At 45.8% G+C, this 22,397-nt stretch overlaps 1 protein-coding gene across 3 annotated transcripts in view; it reads left to right on the top strand.

The window, feature by feature from the left end:
• The window catches only part of RUSC2 (RUN and SH3 domain containing 2), a 51,198-nt gene that overhangs the window by 6,777 nt on the left and 22,024 nt on the right, over positions 1 to 22,397 (top strand). For 2 of the 3 annotated variants that reach the window (XM_053932291.1, XM_053932290.1), the window contains exon 1: positions 8,424 to 8,628. The gene's annotated coding sequence lies outside the window, so the exon portion shown is untranslated. Of the gene's footprint in view, positions 1 to 8,423; positions 8,629 to 22,397 lie in introns of those variants that run through there. The other variant, XM_053932289.1, reaches the window with a different exon arrangement.

Raw genomic sequence — 22,397 nt, 5'->3', positions numbered from 1 at the left:
GCAGTCTGTGCTGTGTGAAGTGTTATGGTAATGGCTGTAATTTATGTCAATTTGCTGTTTGTGTATAGACCTTATTCTTTCAGCTAGCAGTACTGTAGACAGCACAGGTGAAGAGTAAGAGACAACTGCTCCATCTGAGAGGCAGCAGGTTAACATATAAGTGGCAGACAGAGTCTCAAGAAGTTTTCAGTGGTCCTGTTCCCTCTCCCCTTCACAGCTTTTTTAGGTGCCTGCTGGGATGTGGGTGCTCAAGAGCCCAGGCAGTCAATTGTATAGCATGGGAGCCCTCTGCCTACCAATATTGTGCTGTTCTGTTGCTGCTGATAGGTGGGAATGGAGTGAATCTTCAAGTGTCTTTTAATCACAGAGTGCTTTGCAGCTGCCAAGACACTGCTCTATTTGCCACTAAAACAACTGGGGCAGGTAACAGTGCAGAGCAGCACTGCGTGTCCAGTTTGAGTGGTAACTGGAGAAACTTAGAAGGAAAATCAGTATAAACAACCATAACCGATACCATTTGTCTCTAATAAGTTAGCCAGTGGTTATGTATCCCTGGGCTTCGTTGCAAAGTGGAGCGGGAATGTTTGAGAGCTGGTAAGTTTGTTGGGAACTTTCTGTTCTTTGTGGTGAGTTCACAATGTGTCTGTTTGATTTTTGCTGTTGCTCAGAACGAGGATGGCAGGGAAGGACTTTGGCACGTGCGGAGTGATGTTAATGAGGGTTTTCTGTGTGAATCATATGATCATAGAATGGTTTGGGTTGGAAGGGACCTTACAAAGATCACTTAGTTACAACCTCCCTGGCCTGGGCAGGGAAATCCAGAACAGTTTTCATACTTACTGTTGCCTTGGAAAACTGAAATGTTTATGATTCAGTCTTTGAGCAAGAGGGAAGGATGGTTTTTTTGTGGCCTCTTGTGCGTCCAACAGTGATGTTTTTCTTCTCCTCTGCTTGCCCTTTCTCTGCTTCATCCCTTCCATTGCAGTTGCTGTGAGCTGAGCCTCATGTGCAGTGCAGTCACCCTTGAGTCAGCCCCACCATGCCCCTGGAGTGGGAAGGGAATGTCACTTTGCTGCACATCATGGGAACCATAAGCAGCCACTGTCCTTGAGCAATGTATGCTGTGTACACAGTGAACCATTTCAGGGCTCTAGATTCAGCTCAGCCCTGTAGCTTTTCATCTGCTTAGTTGGAAGTACATAATTTTTATTTGAGGTCAGAATGCAGTAGTGCTGTGGGTGCCAAGTTCACCAGCCCCAGTGTATTATGTTATGTGACAACTTAAGGCTTCCCTCATGGCAGTGGGGAACTATTAAGTTACTGTGAAACTAGTTATTTAGGTAAATGGTGCTTTGGGGGCAGCATTGATCCTGCTTTGAAGAAGAATTTTAACAGGAGTGAAGCCACTAACACCTTAATATCCACTGTTACCATGGCTGCTCAGAGTGATTCGGAGTGACTGTTTGCCAGATTAAAAGGCTTCTTTTTTTCTTTTTTTTTTTTTTTTATAATGCCCTTTCTGCTTCTTTTGCCAAGGTTTTGAGTGCCAAGAGTTTATATTCCCAGTAAGTGTAGCATCAATATCTGAGTGACTGCTTGAAGAAACAGCTTTTCTCTTAGAGCTGAGCTCCTACTTAAAACATCCTGAAACCTCAGTCTGGATGAGTTATGTCCAGGCTTTGCTTTAATTCAAGATTTTCTGTGCAGCTTTATGAGTCTAGTTTATCAGATTGAAGCTGAGCCTTCAGACATTATCCAAGAGCTGCTCTGCTGTTTGTGTTCTGATTTCCCATGTCTAGAAACATTCAGCTACTTTTTTGTGCTCTTGCTTGGGCAGTACTAAGTATTAGGAGTAGAAGATGTGTGTCAAGAGTTGGGTTGTAGGGTCATTTCTCCCTTTCACACAGAATTCCAAGGGGTTCACATCTCCCTGTTACCCCAGCCTCCTTTGGGGTGCAAACATACTGGAATCCTGAGCTGGAAAGGACTGGAGACAGGCAGCTGATTGTGGGTAGGATTTGGTTTTCCCATAGATGCCTCAGTAGTGTGGAGGTACGTGGAACTGAGCCCAGCCCTGTGCGGAGCCATGCCAGCACTAGTCCCATCTAGGAATTGTGACTTTTTATGGAGCTTGTGAGGGCCTCTGTTCCTGGGCAGTGAAGCATCAATTGCCAGCACAAGGAAGGATTTGACCTCAGTACTGGAAGTTGGGAATTCAGATGGTGATTGGGATGGAGGAACACCTTGCCCAGTATAATTTTTCTAGAAGTGGTTGCAGAGGGTCAGCAAAGAGTGGGAGCAGGACACAGAGTACCATATTCTGTCTATTTGTTCCAGGACATTTGCTAGTATTTTGTTTGTTTAATAACCTGAAATGGATCTCTCAAGTGCTTTTCCTGCCTCCCTTTAATCCATGTGTAATTCTTCCATTCATAATACCCTTTGAGAGCTTAGAGGCAGTAAACAGACTAGAGGAAGATAACAGGAATGTTGAAAGAGGAACTACTGCTCTGAAGGGAAGTTGTTAGTGGAGATCACCTTCAAAATGGAAGCTGTTCAATACATGAAATAATGCTCTGTACACCAAAAAGTAAGGCTTCAGTAGTGATATTTCCTAAAGACACAAAGCTAAGGAAGCATCATCAGAGGCTGTTCAGTGTTCAGCAGGAAGAGCTGGGATTATTCCTTGAAGAGCAGTACAAATGGGAACTGGATAGTTCAAAATTGCATGGCTGTGTGCCTGAGAAATGAGCAAAAAGTTAATCTCTGTCTGGAAGCTCAATGGGGAAAGTGACAGTGGGAGAAAACTCAGGGTCTCGGAGTGATGTACAAGGTGACTGTGAGCATCTAACATGATGTAGCCATGGAAAAAATACATGTCATATCACAGCCTGAAGTCCCGGGGGTCCGTCTGGCCCCCAGGCCAGCAGCCACCGTAGGTGTCCCGGATAGCACTGTGCTGATGAGGCACAGCCTGTCTGGGCCCCCCAGCTAGCTCCGAGCCACTGGCTACTTCAGTGAGCACTTGTGGAGTGATTTCAGCTCTAGTGAGTTCAGCTCTCAGTGATTTTAGCCCTGTGCTCACAAAGTGCCTCGGCAGACGCAGGGAAGGAGAGAGGTGAAGGCTGAGTGGAGTTCTGCGGAGATGTCTTTATTGGCAGCTTCTGCAAAGGGTTCCACTGACAGCTCTTCCACTGAGCTGGGCAGAGGTGAGGGTTTAAGTATGGTACTAAGGGAGTGGAAATTGTCCAATAGCTGGGGTCGATGAGAATACGACCTATAGCCTTACAGAGAGATAACAGGGGTCTGAGTGCGGAAGAGGGGCAGCTCTGTTCACTCATCATGACTCTGCATTTCTTATCTTAGGCTAGTGACCGCCATGGAGGCCTTGCAGGGCCTCTGACTGCTACAACGTCATCCAATGTGACACATTGGAGAAAGCATTTCTAGCAGAGATGGAGAAATTTTAGTGTATTAAGGCATGGGGACCTTGCTTGGAAGACTGTGAACATTTCCAGTCACTCTCTGAAGGCTGCGTGTAAACTGGGTCAGGTCCAGAGAAGGAAAATGGGTATGATCAAAGAAATGGAAAGCCTACCTAATGTGAAGTGATTAGAGAACTCAAATTATATGACTTTAAACACAGGCTGGATAAATGCTGATGTTAAAGCTCATTTTTGGAACATGAGTGAATGGGGGTGAGCTGTGCATGGATGAAGATAAGCTGGAAATTCAGAGAATATTCTTAAACATCAGAGGACTGAACTTGGGGAATTAATTATGTTAGAAGACAGCAAGCAACAAGAAACTTTTTTTAAAAAACAGCAACAACTTTCTCCTTTGAAGCCATTTCCTCATTTGGAGCTGTGGCTCCTGCCTTGGGTTGCTAGCCCTGAAGAAATCAGTCCTGCTGTTGTGGGCAGTGGGCAGGGCTCGCTGGGACACAGGGTCATCATGATGGGCTGGTGAATTTGGATGTTGAGAATGTGTCTCTGACCGGCAAAACCTCACAGACTCCTGTGCCTCTGTCCTCAGTTCCCCTTGGAAAGCAGTCTCAGTGTGGATCAGTTGGTGATCCCCCAGGGAAATGTGAGCGCTAAGGGCAGGCATTTCCACTGTGCTAACATATGTTTTTATCAGTCTGCTCGGATTTTTACCCCTCGTTCAAAAGCACCTGTATCTGTTCCCAACAAACAGAAGAGATGCCAAGTGTATGTCGGTAACAATCAGCCTGCACTGATCTCTGTGTGTCAGAAAGATGTTGTTTGGCCATGAAGCACAGGGCTTGAAGGAATAGGGAATTATTTTGGTTTTCCTTTATGAGAATTTTTGTGAAGTTTCATCATCTGCTTTCTGTTGGCTCCTGTTTTCTGGTTCCCCCTTGCTCTAGTTGAGCAGACCCATGCTTTTATAAAAGTTCAACCCTCTCTCTGGCATTTTCCAAACAGCCTGGATGGTTTTGGTGCTGGGTGGAGTTGCCATGGGATTTAGATTTCTGCCACAAACAATGGGTAAACAGCGTGGAAAGACACTGAGGTGCATTCGCCTTGCTCCTGAGTGGTCCAGCACATGGGAAAGAGTGAAGATGTCTCTGTGGGCATGCTACAAATGTGGCCAGAATGTATATCCTAGGCATGGTCCTGCTGTTGGACCTGCAGATAGCCAGGCACAGGTTTTCTGCTGTGATGAAGAGCTTGCTGTTGCTTGTACCACCTTCTGTTTGCTTGAGAGGCATGGACACACTGAAGGTAATGAGGGATTAGTCAAAATGCCCGCCCTTTAAGAGGAGGTGGCAGACAGCACCCTTTGCTGGGGTACAGCTGTAAGCTGGAGGCAGCAGCTGGAGCTGCCTGTCAGTTTCAAGAGTGGGCAAATTGTGCCCCACACCTGATGGTGAGAGATGATTAAAGACCTGTCCTAGCATAGTGCTTGATGTCAGAGCTACAGCCCAGACAGCTGACTGGAATCTGGGGCTGAGCTGCTTCCAGTTCATGCATCACTAGAGCAGCTTTGCACAAATAGATGGGAGGCTGGGTCAGCTGGTGGGTGATTTTACTGCACAATTGTGGCAAAAATGGAATGGGTTCTTCTTGTACATGGGCGTGTGCTGACCTTAGCAGGCAATTCCTCCACAGTATATGAAGGAAGAAGCCCAAGTCCAAGACCGAAATGTATTGGGCTTTCTAACACCCAACTGATCTATTTGTGACCTAGCTGTTGTCACCAAGATCTCCAGGTACATGTACTGCTCATGTCCAGTGTGAGTGCAACACCTGTGGCTCCCCTAAAGTGGTACGCTTTGCTGCAGCCCAGGCCTGGGAGGAGGATGTGCCTCCTTACTGGAATTCACAGATGGGAGATTGTGTTGTGCGTTCAGGGTAAGGAGGTGAGATTGCTAAAATCCTGCCCGACACCTGGGGTGCTTGTGGATAGTGAGACTGATATTGCTTAATAAGGAATTTTCTCCTGCCAAGCTACCTACACCACAGAGTGCTGGAGTCTGTGGGAAGAACCTGACCAGGTGAAGCAAGATGGGAACCCCTTTTACTATAGGGGTACGCATGTCTTGACACCTCCATCTCTTTCGCCTTCCTTCTCCAAGGAATACAGTCACCAGCCTGCAGAATCCCTGCTCCCTCCTTGCATGACACTGTGGAGTCAGCCATGCTCCCCTTCTTACACTGACTCATCTCTGTGATCAAATAGAAGTCATCTCTGAGAAGACAGTCTGCAGGAAAGAGCTTTGTTCTTCTTTATTAATTAGCACCTGAGATCTCCTGCTGCCTGCAAAGCTTTGGGACAGCCCATCAGTTCCTAGCGCTGTTGCTGAGTGAAGCAGATTGGGAAGGGAGATGCTGCAGAGGGTTGTGTGCTGCAGAGAGTCGAGGCCGTGTGAGTTTGAGATCTGGGGAACATGCAGAATGTATTTTGGGGAGGAGGGTACAGACGTTTATGTTGGGAACAGAGATGTAAATAGGAGTGTTTCTTTGGGAACCCCTTGTCTGCTTCACTGCTCTGTCTGATTTTAAAGAAAATACCCCCTGACTCCATCTGCTCTGGTATGTGTGTCTGCTACACCAGAGGGGAATTGCTGTCAGTGAATTGGTTAATGCCAGTGTCCTGTGGCAGGGGCAGGGATGAAGGCAAGCACTCAGCCTGCCAGCATTTATACCTCCTGGCGTCAGCATTGGCAATGCTTGTGGAGGACTAGGGAGGGCACCGAAATAGTTTCCATTCTCCTCTCTGCTGTGGGAACGAGTCTCCTGGGTAACAAATGCTCCTTGTTCTGCACAGAGCTCCACAGCTGAAACTCTTCATCTCTTTCCTCACTGTTGCTCCCTGACTGTCCCAGCTGAAGGGGCTGGAGACATCTGCTTGAGCCTGCCTTAATTAACACTGACAGTACAATGGGACTGGCCCATACAGGGGTCCTGGGGCTGCACATTAATGGGAGCGCAGTAAATGGTCTCATTTACAGCAGCTTGGTTGGAGCAGAGCCTGCCAGGACTGGCTTTCTGCTTGCTGTAATGGCCAGGCATCGAGGTAGGTCCCTCACTCCTGCATCCTCCTGGGGGCTTGTCCCTGCCTCTTGAACAGGACCAGCTAGTGGAGTGGGTCCCCAGCATCCCATGAAAGGCAGGCAGTGGGCTGGGGAGTACAAAGTGCTGCTGAAAGGACCGATACACTGACTTCTTGGGAAGAACCTGGCCTGTAGAGCCTGACCTCTGGGACTGGTGGAGGGATCATTCACTGTGGTTTGGAGGTGAGTAGCAGAGCTGCATCTGTGATGCTGGCTCCAGTGCATTGCAAACAGTCTGCACAGCCTACAGCCCAAGGCCCTTTCTCTTTTCCCAGTGGGATAGTCTCTTTGCACTGGGGGGAGTCCTGGACTCCTGCATCTGAAGCCCTTGGGAATCACCCCCAGTCCCATGGTTTTCTGACAGAAATCTGATTTAAAAGTTACTTGAAGAGACATTTTAAAAGTTTGTAGTGTTCTTGGATCTGAGATAATTGGCAGCCACTTCCAGTAATAAGCCTAACACTTTTCTGTCATAGCTTTTTATGTCATAGCTTTTTTTATTTGACCTCTCCAGAGGCAGAAGCTTCTGTAAAGTTTTGTATTGTCTGTGTTGTTGTATTTGTGTTACTTGTTCGCCGCTTTGGGGACATCACGGTATAAAAAAGTACTCAGCCATGTGGCAGTTCTTAATTTCTTAGCATTTTGTGTCCATGTGACAGTTTTACCCCTTCTTTGCCGTGCTCTGATCGGCTCACTTCCCACAGAACCTCAGTTTAGGAGGTTGTGGCTCAGAGGTTTTGCTTTTTCCAGTGTGGGTACTCCAATTTCTGGGCTGTGCTTGGCTCTTCACAGGGCTGTAGGCACGGGACTGGATGAGAAAGGGCAGTAATGTGAGTGGTCTCCATGATGGATGCTGCTCCAGTGCTAGAAACATCTGCCCTGGCACAGCACAGGCCAGAGCACAGCTGAGTTTCTGGGGTATGTGGTTATGCCCTAGCAGGTAGAAAAGCAAAAGTAGCCACATTTGTCCTGTCAGGAACTGCACTGCTCTGCCTGTGGAGGAAGTTCCATCACCCCTTTTCACCAGCTGCCTCTGGAAAGGCAGATACGGAAAAATCCTTCCTGATAGCAAGAGAGCCTGGGCTCTGCAGGTAATGACCCCCTTTTTCAGGTAGGAAGATCTGCTCTGGGGTTGTGAGAGGCTGGGATCTAGCCCAGGCCATGGGCAGTACTTTAATCACAAATTGCAGCTAAGAGTTGGTGGGATCTTGATTTGAGGTCCCCTGTGAGAGCAGGGACTACAGACATCCTGCCCCTGCCAGGTGGGTTCAGCACTGTGGGAAGTGGTGGTGATTGCATCTTGCTCTGGAGGTGGCTGCATTTCAGAGGTGCTGTATAGATACTGTTGATTAAGCTGTTTAGGGCAAGGAACTACTGAAATTTAAAGAAGTTTCAGGAAGCTTCTTGCAGTCTTCCCATCCTCCTCCTCCTCCTCCTATGCATTGCTTTGCAGACTGCCATTTTATCTCCAAGGGTTCTAGCTGCCATTATCAACCGTAGGAACACTCCAGTCCCTTTTGCTTTCCATTGCAAAGACAGGGTGAAGAGATCAGGCAGCCTGCAGGCACAAAACATCCAAAATCCAGTCTCATCACAAAATAGGATGGTGCAGCTCTATTTTATGGCACAGGCTTCAATCTTTTTATTTCTCCTAATGCTGCGTACCTGATTTCCTTGTTCCTGTAAGAATCAATCCTTCATCATCCCCTCCTTTTCTGCTCCCTCCCATCCCCTGCCTTGCCTGAGGTTCCACAGGGACTGATTGCGTGCTGAAGTGGCAGTGCTGTGGGCATGCTTGCTTCTTCACACGCAGCAACGTCACAGCAGCAGCAGGAGCATCGGATATGTGATTGCGCAGACCCTCTGCATTGCCAGGGATGCAGCTGTGAGAACAAAAAAAAATCAGAAAAAAAAAAAAATTGACTCTGTGTTTCCCACAGCATCCTGGTGAGAGAAAACGGAGTCTTCTGGAATCCGAGCGCTCAGGAGTGCCTTGGAGCTGAGTGTGTTCACTGACAGGGGACGTGGGACGAAGGATCTGTGGAAAGGTGAGATGGACGAATTACCGGGGTGGTGTCAGCTGTGCTGTTGGTTTTCAGGCCGCTTGGTGGCCGGTTTGTTTTTGCGGAGGATGCCAGCTAGACGATGAAGCTTAAGGATTTTAGGGCTGCTTTGTCTCTTCAGAGGCTGCATTGCTTTGGAGCTGGCTGTGGCTGTCATGGATGTGAGCGAGCGAGGAGGCTGTGGTTGCTGCGCAGAATGTGTGTTTGTCCATTGTAGCTGTTTGTCCGGGGCTGGCTGTGCAGAGGCGAGTCGTGCTTCGCCCTGGCAGTGCCTCCGCACAGCTCTCCATTGTGCCTGCCATGACAGCCGAGCCCGCACGGATTGTTGTGGTCCTGCCAGCTGCCATGCTCTCCGTGCATCCCTGGCAGTGATGCTGCTGTGCAGCTCAAAAGCTGTTTCGATGGACAGCGCTTCCATGAAAAGACAGAGACAAAGGGCTCAGACATAAGAAAGGTTGCTGTCGCTGTGGCTTTTGCCTTCTTTTTTCGGCTTTTTTTTTTTTCCCCTTCTTTTTTTCCATCCCCTAAATGCTGGTAAATTATTTGTTCAAAAGGCATTAGGGTAAAAATCACGACGTGTAAAACGCTGTCTTTTTGCTAAGTGATACACAGGCTCTGTGCAGGCTGGAGTCCTTTGTGTTGCCAGGGTGTGTCTCTGTTGGCTGTGTAAATGGATGCATTCTCCCTGCTTCTTTTCACAGGTCAGATGAGAAAGGTTATCTAGGAATGGAGGAATTACTGCTTTTAATTACTGAAATGAGGGGTCCGGGCTGGGTACCAGTTACTGGAGCTTAATTACACGGTCTTGTTATAGCCAAATCCCTCTTTTCCCTCCCTGCCTTCTTTCTTCTTCCTCCCTCCCCCACCCTCTGCACAAATCCTTCCATTAAATTGCCTCTGCAAATAGGAGAAGGGTTTGAACAAAGAGAAGGATGTATGTGGGATAGGGATATAGATGCTGGAGGGGCAATGTTCAGCATGACAGTGAGAACAATAAAGCAAAAGTATAAAAGAATGAGATTTTGGTATATGTGTTAAAGTGATGTGGCTGTAGGGGAATGTGCAAATGGGAATGTCATAACAAAAGGAGATAATAGAATAGCAGATTCAGTCTTTTGGAGTTATAGAAAATGCTGAGCGTGTGGGGTTGCAACTGCAGGATTTTGGGTGAATCTGAAGTAAATGGGAGTCACAGAGTAACATACCATACAAGGTGAGAATTGATGGGCATCATAAAGGTGTACTAGAGTAAAAGGGAAGTAGAGATCTGTATTTTTATCTCCACACACCTGCAGCCTTTTATATCAATGTTGCTAAAGAGTGAGCTTGGCAGATCTTACCTATTTACAGAATTTTTTTCCCATTTGCCAGTGACCTAAGAATAATTCAGACAAAGCTTTTTAGGCCTATAAAGAGCAACAGGATGACAGGAAAAATGTAGATAAAATGGTAGATGTTTAGCAGAGCTGCAGAGAAACTGTGGAAAGAGGAGGCAGATGAGAGGCATTGCAGAGCTGGGGGAGCAGGAGGTTTGGGTCAGAGACCAATGGGAGAACACACAGAGGGGAAATTCAGGGTTGTCATTATCAGGGAATGCAAATGTGTTGTTTCTGTTGTCATTCTCCAGCCTCTCACTGTGTTCCCTGAGACACTCAGTGCTGTGTGCAGCCCTGCAGGGTTTGTGGGGGTGGGGGTGATCCTCAGCACAGCCTTTTCTGCAGTAGTTCTCCGGAGGAACCATTTTGATGCTGCAGGTTCTCATTTGGCTGCTTCCTCTCTGTCCCTATGGAGTGACAAGGCTCCACGGCCTTTATACCCAGTGATGAAGGCAAACCCAGGGTTTCAGTGCAGGGTGCCAGGTGAGGAGGAGAGGGCTTCCAGCAAAATCTCAAAGTGGCATGTTGCCTTCTTGCAGATTGATGACAATGTCCCGGAAGCAACATAAGGCTTCCTGAACTGCAGCTCCTTCTCACCCCTGTCTTGCTCTTGGACCTGGGAAAACCTCTCTGTGTCTCCCAGAATCCATCCCTTTCAGGCTGATGGGAGCAGGGAGTGGGATGTCTTCTGCAGGTGTGCAGGAGACAGCAACCAGCAAACCAGACTGGGTTTGTGGTGCTGCTGCAGAGCAGGTTCCTATGGGAGATTGGTGGTGGGTAACAACAGCATCACTGTGTGCAGCACATCATGGGCTGGAGGACAGGATGTGCAACAGAATGTACAGGACACACATACCTGTATCAGCATGTGGAAGAAAACATATATGTATATATGGTTTGTGTGTACAATGCTTGCCTAAAGGAATAAAAAGAAGGTGATGCAGCCTCCTTCTCTGTGTGGGGTGGGAATGTCCCCAGGGCATACAGGCTGTGCCTGGCTAGTAGGTACCACTCTTACAAGAACATCTGTTAAGCAGTGAGAGTGCACAGATAATCTCTGCCTTGAGATGCTTGAAAGATGGGCAAGAGGTTCTGGTGACTGGACCTGACTGAAATCATCCCCAGGACTGTATCTTCCTCTCTGCACTGATGCAGATGATGGAGATAAAGTGCAGCTGGATCTCTAGATAAGAGGGACGTGGACCTGCATTGCAGAAAGTGCAGGTGGCCCAGGAGAATATGCTGTGAACTCAGGAATGGTCTGCCCACAGCTCCATTACTGCCTGTCAGGTGTCTGAGGCTGTGTGAGCAAACAAAAAACAAATTTTTAGCCCCAGACATCTAAATTTTCTTCCAGTCTGATGTTCTGGTGAGTCAAGATCTCACTCTGGTGTGGTTCCTGCTTACCCAGACAATACTCTTGACTTTTGCAACCCCTTCTTGTGCTTTGCCCTGTTTTTATTTCCCTGTCTTATATTTCTTTTCTAGTGTTTTCTGAAAGACTTATGTAATAGTAAGGGCAGGTTTATAAATCTGACATGGGTCACTTTCCCTGCCTTTGCAGAACAGCTAAAGACACTTACCTTTAATATTTGTCAGCCACATGGTTTCACCTTCTTCCTTTCTTTTCTAATGGGTATTTTTATTAATAGTGTAGTTGCCAGCTGTGATCAACCAGCTATTCCTTCATTGTTCTGGGATCAAGAATATCCTGTCCTTCTGACTTGAGTGCTTTCATCTTTTTGAATTTGATTCCAGTCAAAAGCTCATTTCCTTTTCTGCACCTTCTTCCCCCTGTCACTATCCAACCTGTCATTGCTGCAGTTTCAATATTTGTTTTGCCAAAACAGCACTGAAGGTGTTGGTTTTCTCACCACTAATATTCTTCTTGGTGTGGTTACTCATTCAGGTTGATCAGGAGCCTTTCTCTTCTAATCTTCTCATCTTTTTTAGTCAGTCTAGATTTTTTTTTTTTTTTTCTACTTAAATTCAAAGTATTTTCTGCAGTACTTCTCCAAGCTGCTTGGTCTTGTTGGCATTATAACGGTTTGCTCTGACACGCCAGAGATCTGCTCTTTAAAAATTAAAAAGGTTTCATTACAGCTCTGTTTGCTTTTTACCATTCTGTTTAATATAAACTGGGTCAGCTTGAGATGTTCAATCCAAAGCAACTTCTGTATCATGGGTGCTGGGTGAAAACTCATCTCAGTAGGCACGGTTAGTTCTGATAGTTGGACCCAAAAAAAGAAAATCCAGAGTAAGAGATGTGAAGATCTCTGCTGGTACTTGAGAGGTGGAGGATTGGAGGTGGAGGTACCTTCCTGTCAGCTGTGGGATGAAGGCCCATACTGGACAAGATTTTGTCCTCATGCTTGTGGAAACCATTGGAATCTGACTGGTAGTGGAAAAACCTCACTTGTCTTCTACCTCTGCTGTTTCATGGGTAGTGTTCTGATGTGGATAAAGTGCTTCTGGCTGGTCAGTCCATAAGACCAAAAGAGCCAGAAGCCCACCAACACATTCCAGCTCTGTGAGAGGCTGTAGGATAAGGCTTGAAGAAGCTGAGAGAGCTTGGCTGGCAGAGGGTGAAATCAGTAGCAATGATCAATGACAGCTGTATTGCTAAGGAGCCTTAGCAGGGATTTGTCGTTATTGTCTGCCAAGTAGGTTCCCTGCATGTCCTCACATCTCAAAGTTGGTTACTCTCCAATAAGAAAGAAATGGGCTGTCAAAATACCCCTGGTCTCTGATTCTGCTTCAGTTTTCTCTCTTGATGAAAATGATTTTAATATTCATTTTCTGAAAAAAGTGGATCAAAGCCAGGACATATGTTTTAAGATGAGCACAAAAGCAGGCTGGCCCACAAGTTCTTTGTCTCCTCACCACGGCTGTGTTGTAGCCTCAGGGTGCTGTAGACAGTATTTTTTTCTACCTCTCAGACACATGCGAGTACTTCTTACTGGGCAAGGCTGATGGTTGCTAAACTTACGGGTAGTGGGATAAAACACCCTATCAAAACCCGCTGTGTTTGTTAACTGCTGTAAATGGGATGGAGGGGGAAGGCAGAGCTGTAATGTTGGTGTGTGGCCATAATGTGGGTGATGGCAACTTGTTGCTCAGGCTCAAGTTCTGAGTTTGCACACCAACACGTGTGTTGGTTTTTGGGCAGTGATGAGGCTGTGGGGCTGGCAGTACCTTTGAGTGATAAATAATCAATATTTGAGTCATATTAGCAATGCTTTGTACTGACCCTTGGCAAGTGATAGGAAACTGGCCTTGCCACCAAACTGCCACTCTGTGCTCCAACACAAAATGCTCTCTGGAAGCAGAAAACAATTGTCACTGCCCTGTTATGCTTTTGGAGACAGTATCAGAGATATATCATAGGGTATGAATGCTAGCAGTTCCTCTTGGGAAGAAGGGAGTTTCTGCTCTGGGAGGGAAAAAATATTCAGTTAGAGCCCGTATGGAAAACCCTGGCAAATAGACAGCAGGTTTTCACCTGATATTTTCCTCAGACCCTCTGTTACCTCAGACTAGAGTCTTTGCTCCCTACCCAATTTTACTAATTTCATCAGTCTTACTCCAGAACCTTACCTTATTTTTTACAAACTCACAGTAGCTGCCATTGCTTCTGGAAGAACATGCCCTAAACACTTTCAGTGTGCTCGTTCATCTCTGTTATGGCCTGCCTGCACTGGTGTAGGACCAGCCACAAGCTACTTTGCCTCCTTTTGCCTATAGGCCCAATTCACCTGGGTTGTTGAGCAAGATAACTTCTTTTGGTCCCTCTCTGGGGTTCCCATGGCTAAGACCAGGGATGTGTGCCTCAGGCTTCACTGTCACATGTAAGCCCCTGTGTAAGCTCACATAGCATAGCTGTACTCCGAGATGCCTTTCTTAGCAGGGAGAATGACCTGTCTTGATTATTGTGCTAGTGCAATTTTCTGCTCTTGGCAGGCAGGTTCATTACAGTGTTTGCTTACATGGTGTTTTTCCCTGCAGTCCCACCCTCAAACCTTTTCCAGTAACTCAGGTGGCAAAATGATAATCCCACACAAGGAGAAGATCCAGTGGGAGGAGTAAATATTTCATATCTCTGGTCCCAAGATGCTGTTGGCCCACACAGTGTATCTTCCTTGGCTTCCTAATTAATTCTGATGATTGATACCTGGAGTGACACATCTGCCTGGGGTTAGGCTTATTCTGATCAACTTCTCCTTCACCACTTGGTCTCCTGTGAGTTACGTAGTGGCCTCTAAGGGGTTTCTTGCCCAAGTACGCCTTAGCCTGAGCAGTGATTGTAGCTCCCTTCAGAAAACCAGCAAAAGGATTTCAGCATGAATCTACACTTAGCCTACACCTTTCCTACTGGCAACAAGCTGTTCTCACTTGCCCACAGTCAGTGGCATCTAACTTACCCTACTGCTGGGATTTGTCCTCCAACTGCAGGTTGTAGTGCTTGGAATGTTGTTGAAGAGAGCATTGTCCTTACTCAGATGTCTCCTCCTCCTTCAGCCCCATGTCATATGCCTCATTTTCATTTCTATAGGCCCTTGCTATTTATAATTACTGTCTTTGTAAAGCACTCTGGAGGTGGTGGCTGCTTGTTACAGTGAGCCTGACAGCCTGTTTTTTCCCATGTGCTCCTCAGAGTGGCTGGTTTTGGTGGAGCACTGGGTCAAAGGAGAGGTGAGGCAGTGTGGAGCACAGGGTAACCTCAGGCATCCCTGACCCTGGTCAGGAGGGCTAGCCAGTTCATAGGACAGTGGGAGAGGAGGAGAGGGGGAACTGCAAGAAAACAGGTGTGTCCTGGCACTGACAGGCAGTGGCATGGGGGTGGTTACTGCACAAAGGTGCAGTGCTCCAGCCACAGCCATTCAATTTATGCTTGGCCGTATCCGAGACACCACAAGTCATTTTTGATCCACTGGGCTTTCTGTAATCTCCAGATTTCTTGGTGACTTTGCAAAAGTGTCAGAGACTCCATAGAATAGTTCCATCTCCATAACCCTGACCTCTCTCAGGCTTTGTGCTGGCAACATGATTTGGTTCCCCAAGGTGGAGAAAAAACCCAAACTGAAATGATGCATTTAATTGTCCCAGGAGCACTGAGGAGTGATTCTGTTCTGTACCAGAGCACATTCAATAATCAGGATTTTGGTCCAGTGCTTTGTTTCTGCTTTCCCCTTGGCATGAGTTGAGGTTGAAAAGAAAAACCACAACAACCTCTCGGCCTGCCCATCAAAATGAAAGGGGAACCTTCTTTCAAGGGTGCAGGCCACTAGACCTCACTGCTTTAGTGAGGCAAATTCACTGTGGAGAAATATCCCTCAGCCCAGACCCTAGTAAGACTTTGAGGACCCTTTTATCTCTTGGCGGACCTCAAAGAAAAATTGCATGTTGACCTGCTGAGAATTTATGCAGCCTGAGAGAGCAAGCTCGAAAACCCACATTCCAGAGACAAGGGGAAAGAAACTCCTTTCCTCAGAGAACAGATATGTTAAAAAAAAATCCCCTGATTTCTCCTAGGCTAGTCTTGTTGTAATCTTTGAAATTTTTTAGCTTGATGCTAAGTTACATAAGTGTGTGTAAGAGAAGATAGTCATGAAAGGACACTTTGTCAGATTCCAAATTATTAAACTGATTAAATGCATTCCAACTCATTAAACTGATGTCATTAAACTGCAAAAAGTAACTTGTCACCCTGGTCATAAGGGATGTTACCTGGCAGGCATGTACATATGGATGTTAAGGTACATAAGAAATGGAATGGACAATTATTTTACTGCTTCTAATCCCACTGCCAGTTGGAAAACTGTGTGAAATTAGTCACCGCAGCTCAGAAGCATGAGTGCATAGCTGGAAGGAATTGAGAAACTGCCTAGGAAACTGAACAAGTCCCTGGAAAATGTTCCTTATAGGAGAGATTGAAAAAGTGGAAGTTACTTGTGGTAAATGGGAAACTGTGGGGTTTGTGATATGAAATACTGAACAATCTAGAGAAAGAAAATAATGATTTATGAGGTGCCCTGATTGCAATGTGAAAGTACTCCAGGAAATTAAGGAGGATTATTTGAAACTGATAATATGAATACTTTTCACATACTGTGATTAATTAGTCCGTGAACCTTGCTTTCAAACTTCAAAGCCCAGCAGTATTCCCAAATGGCTTGGCATTCTTGTGAATAAGTGTATTTATAGTATGTGTTCAGAAGTTGCAGAGCTTTAAAACCTTGTGGTTTTGTTAAGGCCCATCTCAGTTCAAGGTCTTAACACAGGCAAACATTTGTTTCAGCTACATGTCTTCTCTGAGACTAATGGTCCAGAAAGGATGCAACAGTTTCAAGAACGAAGATAATGAAATGTGAACATGTCCTATCTGCAAAGATCTGTGAGTCTGCAGTCTTAAAGTGTCTCCTCAGTTCTCTCAAATACCCTTGAAGTGATGAAAAGCAGACTGCTCACAGAATCATAGGATAGTTTGGGTGGGAAAGGACCCTGAAGTTCCCGTCTCATTCCAAGCCCCTTCATGGGCAGGGATGCTTCCCACTAGACCAGGTTGCTCAAAGCCCCATCCAATCTGGCCATCTTTTCAGTAGACTTGGTGGGTCTCCTGGAACTCTGACTGCTCTCCCAGTACAGAGTCAAGGATCATCCCTGTTTGCCCTCTTCTTTTTTTTTTTTTTTTTTCCCCTAGTCAATAGGTCTATGTGGCCCAACATGATCACTAGAAGACCTTGGTTAATCCAGGGCTATCAGATTTAGTTTACCCTTAATGCTCTGTTGAGCCCAGTCATTCCAAGCCTAATTAGCACATGAGCTGTCTTGTGGAGTGATATCCTAAAATAAACTGTGCTGAATAGAGCTTTACAAACTGAGCTTGGTTTGGGTTGTCAGCCCCTACAAGGGATACTTTCCCCTCTCAGAAGGAAAGTATGTGTAATCATTACAAGTGTCTGGTCTGCTTCATAAGTATTTTATTAAGATTCTGGCTTGCCTTTTGTTAGTTCTGCTGCATGGAAAATATTCTGTTATATAAACTGACATTGTGGTTTCATCCAGAACCTCCTGAGATCTCCCTTGCTGCCAGCCATGTGAACATACAAATGCACTCACACATCAGGAGGACACTTGTCGGAGTCCAGGACATCCCTCTGGCTGCCCTGGCTGTCCTGAGACCCTGGCAGGGGTCTCAGAGACCTTGGCAAGAAGTCAAAAACAGCTGTGGCTTTGATTTTAGCCCATGGAAAAAGCTGCCAATTTTGTATGAGGAATTACAAGCCACAAAGGTTTGAGTAGTGTAGTAGTTGAATTAACACAGGGTGAAAAAGTGGAACTTTGGGGCTTTTTTAGAATGGAGTTCAGGGGACATAAAGGAGGGATTTAGGCGTGTCCTGACCTTCTTCTCCTTGCCCTCCATGTCTTGCTGTGATGGTGACACTTTTTTATTGGTTTAAGGTAGAGACACACTGTCAACATAGGTGTTAGATATTGGCACATTGTTGTAAACATAGTACACGTGGCTTTTAGTATAAAATGGTAACACCGCCCTAGAGGACAGACAGAATGCCATGGCTGACCTGTCAGAGAAAGAATGTTATAGGTAAGGAAAAATAAACAACCTTGAAAAGCTGATCTTACGCATCCAGACTCCTTTGGCTGCACGGGCTGGGAGAACAAGGACTTTTACAATCTTGGGGTCATCCTGACACCCAGACCCCGAGAGACACTTGGAGAGAGGTTGGTAATCGGACCAAGGATCTGGGAATACTCTTGTGCTTGAGCAGAAAAGAAATCTTGGCACTGAAGGTTGGCAAATTGAGTATAAAATATGATCCTCTCCCTGCCCTAGCCCAAGGACAAGTAATGACATTAAATATCCCTATGTTCAAAAGTACTGACAGATAACTACTAGTGAGGCATGTCATTTGGAGTGGAAGGCACTGGTTCAGGAAGTTACAAGCTTTAAAAATTTGCAAGAATTCCAAAAAACAAAAGGGACACTGAGGGATGATTGTATACTCTTGTAAATTTCAATGGGCAGGTTATGAAACATGCTCTGCAATGTAAACTACTCCCAAATGAAGGAGGCTGCTAGTGACGGGGTAATCTCACGATGGTCCAAGGATTTGTTACTTCATCAGATACTTCTTGTCTCAACATCCCAGGAATAATTCTGCCTTTTTTATTTTTACCCACACTGAACTGTGCTGAAATGAGATTCAGACATGATTGCAGAGGATCTGTTTGTTCAGCTACCTGGCCAAAAATAGGGTCAATAAATGCATGATCTTAAAAGTAATCAGGCAATTTCCATTTTGAAATATGAGTGCTAAACAATCTTTTCCTCTAGCTGCCTTCAAGGGATTGTAAAATCCAGCCTGTGGTCTAAAAGCATTTGGATATCAGTATTACTATCATATATATCCATGTATTAATAAATTATCTGTATAATGTATTTCTATTATATATATTTCTATTATATAGAATATAATATTATATATATTTCTATTATATATATTCATGTAAATATAATATAACATAATACTGACATCTATATTATATGTGGTCTTAGTGTCCTTCAGAAGGTAGGATGAATTTTATGTATTAACTCCTCAGCTGCTGCTTTTATTGGGCTACTGAGCTTTTTTGCTTTGTACAATGCTATCATCCCCAAATCAGGGAGTTGCCAGCCTCCCGACCATTGTGTATTCCTGCAGAAGAGACACAGGAAATTGTCATCCTGTGTATCCAGGCATTTCTTCTGGTCTTGGTAGAACAGCCTAGGGCTAGGAAGGGTTAGAGTCTCCTGCAGCCTTAGCAGGAGTCAGCTGCTGGTCACAGCTGCTGTTTGAAAAACCATTTAGATTGTGCAGTGTGGAAGAGGAACATTGAGTAAAAGCAGTCTGCTGCTGGGATGTGTTCTGTTTGTGCCTGATTTTGGCATTCCTGATTTGTTTGCACGCAGTGTGCATTAAATTCCATGTAGGATTGCATCATTTAATACAGCTTTGCAGATGCAGACATTCAGGCTGCCTGGAAGATCAAATGTCCATCATTCCTAGGTAATGCCATACCTGCGCTGCTTCTCCTGTTCACTGGGATGTGGCAGCAAACCATTGCAGCACTACAATTATTTTCCAGTCTGAAAATAATCCTACTGGCACTTTTTGACATTTCTAGCTGCTTTATTTACCGTGGCTTGTGGGGTGATACTTTGTTATTTTAAGAGCTTGGCCTGGCTGTGGTTTTACTTGACTTCCCTGTAGCCACTTTGCTGACTGTTCTGTTTCTGCTGTTGTGATTCATGAGGTTGTACATCTGTAACCCACCATCCCAGAAATGTTTGTTTTTCACTTGAGAGTGATTCCTGCATACGTGGCACTCTGGGCTGAAGAGACAGTAAACATAATTTTACAGCCTCTTTTTACTGAGTTGTCTTAAGGCTGAGTTCTTTATTTGTCAGGCTTTTTCAAGTGGTCACTAATGTTTTTGTCTTGCAGGGAGAGTTTTTGTTCTTGCAGGGATTGTTTTGCAGCTGTGATTCCTGCAATGCATAGTCTGGACCGAAGTGTAATGCCGGTTTTAATTGCACAGAAAGAAGGCAATAGGGAAGATATCCAGACACAGAGTGGCTGAAGTCTGTATGGATTGCAGCAAGATCTTGTTCACAGTGAAGACAGACTTTCTTTGTCCATTTTAGGACTTAGCTTGCCTTTTTTTCTCCCAAGTCACTAAGGTGGTAGAAGACACAGGACTACTTGAGGTAGAGCCGGCCTCATGTGCTTTTTTTGTGCAGATGAAGATTACTCCTGAAATTATCCTCCCATAAGCTTTGGATAAGTAGGCCATCTGCTTTGCCATGGTCTGGCTAACACTGTGTTGTTGCCTGAAGCCAGATTCCAGTAAGGGTTAGGGAAGAAAATCCAATGCAAGTGATTTATCACTTCTCTTTGAGAGGTCTTTCCAGAGTGTGGTGCAGGGTTGTGTGAACTGATAGATGCAAGTAACCAAGGTGACCACAATCCACAGCTGAAGTGCAAAGAGTAGATTTATCCCATCATCTTACTGGCTGGAAGGTTTCAAAAACAGTTGGGGACACATACACTGCTAAGCTTATTCCATCTTAGCAGGGACCAAAAGCACATGGGCCTGTTCCCCAGCCTCCACATCTCAAAGGGTCTAGCCCATGTGCAGCACTTCACAATTCTGTGTTTTCTATAACCTCCAAGCTTCTTATCGCTTTTTCTCCCAGCGGTGAGGCCTAAGCCTGTGAAAAACGAGATTTAAATCATTGACAGCATTCTTTTGTCTTCTACAGAAATTCCATTTCTCAAGACAGATAGAAAACAACACAAAGCAAACACAGTACATGCAATTTCCTACACTGAATAGTCTTAGCACCCCCAGCTGCCAGGTCATCTTGAGTGAAAACAACTCTGTTTTTCTTCCTCACTGAATTTTCCACTTTCAGGCCTTTTCTTCCTGCAGTGATGTGATTCTTGGGGTGCTCTATGGAGGGCACCATGGGAGTTGGACTTGATAATCCTGATGGGTCCCTTCTAACTCAGCATATTCTATGATTCAGGGATTCTAATTATAGGGATGCTACAGATCCTCAGCAAGCCCAGAAATCTCCAGTGCTGTTGGGACTGTTGTGTCCTCTCCACTTCTTGATGTCATCTCAGGAGCCTTCACCCCTGCAGTGGACGCCTGAATAAGAATAGCTGCCGATTCACTATTGCATGTAGCTCTAGGGAACACAAAGACTTAGGGAACAGTTTTGCCACCCTGTGCAGGCACAGGTCAGGGTGTTGGCCTTGATTCCTGAATTCAGTGCCTGACTCCTGAATCCTCAGCCAAACACTCCATTCCCTGCCTCCTGTGGCTGTTGGGGTGGGGAGTTTTGAGCTCACAGCTCCCAGGCATAGAAGGTGGTGGGAAAACCGTCAGTCCAGATTTCTGCTGGCTTTGACTTAGATTCACCCACAGTTTATGGCTGTGGTTTTGTCACCACTCAGCTGCAGCTGCTGGTTCGTGGGGTCCTCAGTTGGGCAGGTCAGTAGAAGGAGCATGTTGATGAAGCAACCAGCTGGCAGCCCTGCTTTGCACAAATCATAGAAAAATACCATGGCTTGGGTTGGAAGGGACCCTAAAGGTCATCTAGTTCCAACCCCCTTGCCATGAACAGGGAAGTCATCCATTAGGTCAGGATCACTAAGGCCTGACCAAAGCTGTGCAGTTAGGGAGGTGTAGTCTTGGCATCTCTGAATACTGATTGTGCCCAGAAATTTCATACGCTTATAGGATTTTCTTTCTTTGTGGGTTCTTGAGTGCTCTGGTGACCCTGCAAAACCAGGCTACAGCACCCAGTCAGATCTGTGCTTCAAAATGGATTTGTTTGATTTCTGCTGTTGTAAGATGTTCAGGAAGCTTTCAGAGTGCTCAGGCTAAAAGATGTTATGCAAGCATAGTCCCTCCTGCTGCTACTGCTGCTGCTAGTAGAGAGTCTGTGATAAGAAAGGATTTACTGTGTCTGCGGTTTAACTCATTAGCAATTTCTGTGTGATATGAACAGCTAGAAACATCAGTCTTTTTCTTCTCTGCAGATTTGCATAAAGTAATTAGGAGCATATGTGCTGGGGGCTGGGGCAGGGAGGAGGAGGAAGAGCAGGTTCCATCCCAGAGCACCTCAGTGGATGCTGAGTCACGGCCTGTAAATGGCTCTTGCCGAGTGCCACATGCCAGATGATGAGTCACAGAGCAAGGGAGCACAGAAATGGGAGAAACTGGTTCGGTCACTGTCCTGGCTCCTGTGTTAGCTGGTATAGATCTGCTGCTCAAGCTATTTCTGATGTCTTGTGTAACTCTAAATGCACAGAGCAGTTGGGGCTTCTTGTCTTCTGGCTGGGAGGCAGTACCTGCCTCATGCTGCTTGTGTCATCATCAGCAATACAGACACTACACCCATTGCTTAATTTTGTGTGTGCTGGTAACCCCTGGCCCATGCAGCTCCTTTCTACCAGTAGCACAAGGGCTGTGACTGACCATCATGTGCTGTTGTTTCCATTTGGAACACATCATAATCCTATGTAGTTCTAGGATGTAATGATACATTAATCATGGGCTTAGTCAGGCTGCCCTGGAAATCACTGGAAAAAGCCCTGGCCAAGACAGGGCTTTGTGGAAAGAAAAGGGAAGTGGTCTTTTCAGGAATCACTGCACAGCACCACAAGAGGAATCAGCCTGAGCACAGGCAGAAGTTTAGGAAGTATTTAGTATTTCTATTTTTCTGCAGCTCCCTTTAAACGTAATGTACTGGAATATTCACCCTGGGAGCATGCAGACCACCCTGACAATGCTAGTGGTCCCCTG

The sequence above is a fragment of the Vidua chalybeata genome, chromosome Z (genome assembly GCF_026979565.1).
Source record: "Vidua chalybeata isolate OUT-0048 chromosome Z, bVidCha1 merged haplotype, whole genome shotgun sequence".
Lineage (NCBI taxonomy): Eukaryota > Metazoa > Chordata > Aves > Passeriformes > Viduidae > Vidua > Vidua chalybeata.
The sequence above is the reverse complement of the archived record's forward strand: the minus strand, read 5'-3'. Positions and strand labels throughout refer to the sequence as shown.